Below are 4,545 nucleotides of genomic sequence, written 5' to 3'. Positions count from 1 at the left end.
TCACGCGATTTTTGTTTGATATGGGGTTGCCTGAGTCTCATGTTTATCCACGCAGGAGTAACGCTCGTGTGAGATCCAGTCTGAGGCTGGCAGAGTCATGTAACTGCTCGCACTGAACGTGTTTTCGGCGTCCTGCTGGATCCGGCTGGTCTCAACGCCATTCCTTCTCGTACTGCCGTCCACAGTCCACTCGATATTCACAGCGGCCGGATTAAACCCGCTCACTAAACACACCAGTGTGGCGGTGCCCTCTCCCCGAATTTCATCCGCAGATGGTCGGAGGACGGATACGGCGGGTTTTCGCGGACCTGTAAATAGAAAGAAGTGCAGGGAGATGAGTTATTAATTGATATAAATTAGAATCAAACTTTGTCTTTTTTCAATTATTTTAGAACCATAAAGGTCAGAACGCATGAGAACCCGGGCACAACTGAATCTCATTAATGTGTTTTGATCTTCCACAAATGCATCAAAGGCAATATATATCATGAACACTAGAAATAGCTACAAAGTAAAGGAAAAAGAGGGTTTTTCATAATAGCAAAATTCAAAGCAATAAAATAACAAATTTCGATGGAATGGCAAAAGAAAATCCGACTGGAGAAGCTTCGCTGACAGAAACCTCTATTCGTGAAATACTCTCTAATATACGTAAGATATACTTTATATATCCCATGGTACACCGATCCAATCTGATGTAACTATATATAGTTAACATCGTGACAGATTATTGCCATGGTCCATGGTGTTAAATCGCAAAGACTTTAATCATAGAACCAATAAGAAACCCCGAAAGGGATATGGCAAAGCGCGTGGCAAAACTCCGAAATGTCGTCGCAGCTATTCACGTAAAAATCAAGAGATATGGCGGTGGATTTGATTGACATGCTGTGCCTTTGTCTCTCCTCGGAGATTGCGCGATTCGCCGCAGTAAAGGAGGGAATGTGATTGGCTAAAAATCATGGAAATATTGTAATGGGAATAAATAATACCAGTTAAAGTTTTCTACCTGGATTTTTTAGTTTTTAGTCTCACAATTAATTCCGAAAGGGTTGTTTGGACCGGGGTGATACACACTGAAGGAAAATCCGTTAACAACTCTCAGAGGTCTATGAAATCCAGAAGATGTGGACATCTGAGTCAATGTATTCATAATGATTTTTTTTCAATGATTTGAAAAGTTGAACCCATTCACACAATAAGATATCAAGACTACAGAACAAAATTTACAAAGAAATCGTTTTACGGTAGTATCTCGGAGGAAAACGCGGCGAAAAGTCAGAAATGCTAAGGAGCGATTTTCCAGTGTTTCAGACCTCAGAGTTGTTATTCAAGGAAAAATCACTTACTACAGTAATGAGCAGGTATCCAAAAATTAGATACCCAGTGTCCTGCGGGTTTGGAGAGATTGAAATGTAAACAAAACAGGTGGGCTGAGTGATAATTTGTTATCAAAGCTGAGACATTTACACGGAGACGGCGCAGAAGTTCAAACACACTGGAGAGGCCTAGGTGGGCTTTGGGGTGGCATCTTGCTGAAGACAAATTGGGTAGAAGTTTGAACGGAGCACCACAATCTTGATGACTTCCGGTTAATAGGTATAGAACAAGAGGGGCGCAAGTCACGTGAAAAGATCAAGTTGAGAAAACAAAACTCGAAATTAGGCATTAAGGGAAATTAAACCTAAGTGATAGTAGTTGCTATGACGAGGGAGAAGGAGCTTGGGAGGCTGAAAGATCTGAAGTTAGATAAGTCGACAAACTAGATGGACTACACTCCAGAATTCTGAAGGCGGTACTGGATAGTTTAGAGAGGCATTAGTAACGATCTTTCAAGAATGGGCCAATGGGTCCGCTGGACAAGAAAATCACAAATATTACTCCACACTCTCAGAAGAGAGGGACGCAAAATGCAGGAAATTATGGGACAGTTATTCTGACGTCAATCAGTTTCTTAGTAAAAATATCGATGTTTAATCGAAATTTAAACACATTGAGATTGCTAGAATCCATTAGTAAGGAGGAAATTTCTAGGTACTTGGTGGCATCCAATAAAATAAGCCGTGATCAGCATGGTTCCCTTAAGGGGAAATTTAGTTATTAAATCTGCTGAGATTCCTTGAGAAAATACCAAGCAGGATATACAAATACGAATCAGTGGATGTTATTGACTTGGATTTTCAGAAGACCATTGACAAAGTGTGACACATCAGGCTGCTTAACACGATAAGAGCATAAGCTATCACAGGCATAGACGGAGCATTTGCTGACCGGCAGGAGAAAAGCATGAGGATAATCTGTTCTGGTTGGCTACCGGTGACTAGTGGTGTTCTGCAAGGATCGGTGTTGAGTCTGCTACGTTTCAGGCTGGAAGTTAATGATCTGAACGACGGGATTTATGGATTTGTGGCCACGTTTGCGGATGATGCAAAGACAGGTGGAGGAGTAGACAGTGTTGAGGCAGTAGGAGTCCGCAGAATGATCCTGACGGATCAGGTGAATCGGCAAAGAAGTGACAGATGGAGTACAGTGTAGGAAATTGCCTTGCCGTGGACTATGGTAGAAGGAATAAAGGTACAGTCTTCTCCTAAACGGAGACCGAATTCAGAAATCGGAGGTGCAAGGAGACTCGGAAGTCATCCTGCAGGATTCCCAAAATGTTAACTTGCAGGCAAAAGCAAAGTTAGTATTCATTTCGAGATGAGTAGAATATAAAAACAAGGATGTAATGCTAAGGTTTTAAAAGGCAATAGCCAGAGCAGATTTAGAGTATAGTGAGCAGTTCTGGACCACATATCAAAGAAAGGATGTGCTGACAAAAGCAGGCTTACAGGAAAGATGCCGACAATGAAAGAGTTAAAGTATACGGAGCATTTGATGGCCCTGGGCTTGTGCACGCTGGATTTCAGAAGAATGATTGGGGCGGGGGGGGGGGGGTAGAGGTAGAGGATGAAGTCTCATTAACCTACCGAATACTTCTATTTATTTATTTATTAATTTTTAAGGAGAATTACATAAACTGAAGAGAATATTAGAATAGTGAAAAATTAACTCCCACTTAGATCCCTATCGAATACTGAAAGAGCTAGACTGAGTGCAAGTGGGAGGATGCTCCCTATATTCCGAGAGGCCAGACCCGAAAGAAAATCCTTTGAATATACGGACAGCCCTTTAGAACAGAGATAGGGAGGATTTGATTTATCCGTAAAGTGGTGAATCTGTAGAACTTAGTCCGAAAGGAGGCTGTGGATACCAAGTCTTTGGGTTTACTTAAAACGGAGTTTTATAGTCTCTTGATTTGCAAACGGCATCAAAGGTTATGGGGAGAAGTCAGGAGAATGAGCTTGGGAGAAAATATACCAGCGACGATCAAACGATGGAGCAGACTCGTGGGGTCGTATTCCCTAATTCTGTTCCTGTTTTACCGCCTGAAGGAAATAGAAGTTCCCTATTGCAATTCGGTAACATGCAGAGCTCGGCTCTTGTCCATATTAAGCTTCCGGTTCAGGACAAAGTTTATTGTCAGTCAACTGAATACATGGATACGGTCAAACGTAACAACGTTTTAGGAGACCAAGGTGCACAACATAATACGCACAAAGTAAAGTAAAATTAGCAGCAATTTATATTTTTTTAAAATAACAAAATATATTCCAGACGTTTGGCATTCAGATCCTTTAACTAAACACGACCTCACATCGGTTGTCTAGTGTAAGTCCAAACTGTTGGGAATATATTTTAATGCATCTGTTCCCTGGGAACCTTTTAAGAAACACTTGCTAACGGCACGAAGCATCAATTCACGAAGCTATTTTAAAAATGTTATGGCAATGAACTGAAGTTGTTTTGAAGATAGTTTTCAGCTAAATTCAGTAACCCTACCAAACAAACAGGATGCATACGCGCTAGATTTCTGCCTGCCATATTATAAAGTTACAATGAGAAGCGTCCTGTAAGCCGGGTCGAAGCATCAGGATTGATAATATTATTCCAAGGTTCAAACGAATAAAAAAACAAACAAAATCAAACGGTGATTAGACCCCAACAAATATTTACTTTCAGTTGAAATTCAGTTTGGTTCCTCTCCCAAAGGTGAATATGTCCGTGCTAACATCCCCAGCACCACAATAATAATCGACGGCGTCCTCCTATTGCACGTTGGTGATGGATAAATGTATTTGGTTGCTCGATGACTCTACGGAACAGGTGAATCGATCTGGAATTCCCGATCCTGTTGTGGAGCTTCCATACCACACAAAAACTGGGGCGCCGCCGGGTTTCTGCATGAACCAGCTCGTGTAGTAGCTGTCGATGCTACCCCCCTGACATGGTACAACTGATTTTCACAGTTCTACCCGGAGTCGATGATACGGACGGAGACTGAGTCAAAGTCATCTCCGCGTTTGCAGCTGGGGAAAGTAACAAATAATTATTTTAAACCCTTAAGTACCAACACAACATAAAGGACAGTATAAAGGTTGAAGTATTGTACCTAATGAGCAAACAGGACGCAAACGCGGAAAGAACCAGGACCCATTCAGCCAT

The 4,545-nt window shown here is 41.6% G+C and overlaps 1 pseudogene; it reads right to left on the bottom strand.

Annotated features, from left to right (window-relative positions):
* On the bottom strand, positions 1-4,545 carry LOC132400378 (immunoglobulin lambda-1 light chain-like; annotated as a pseudogene).

The sequence above is a fragment of the Hypanus sabinus genome, chromosome 10 (genome assembly GCF_030144855.1).
Source record: "Hypanus sabinus isolate sHypSab1 chromosome 10, sHypSab1.hap1, whole genome shotgun sequence".
Lineage (NCBI taxonomy): Eukaryota > Metazoa > Chordata > Chondrichthyes > Myliobatiformes > Dasyatidae > Hypanus > Hypanus sabinus.
This window is presented reverse-complemented; position numbering and strand designations above follow the sequence as displayed.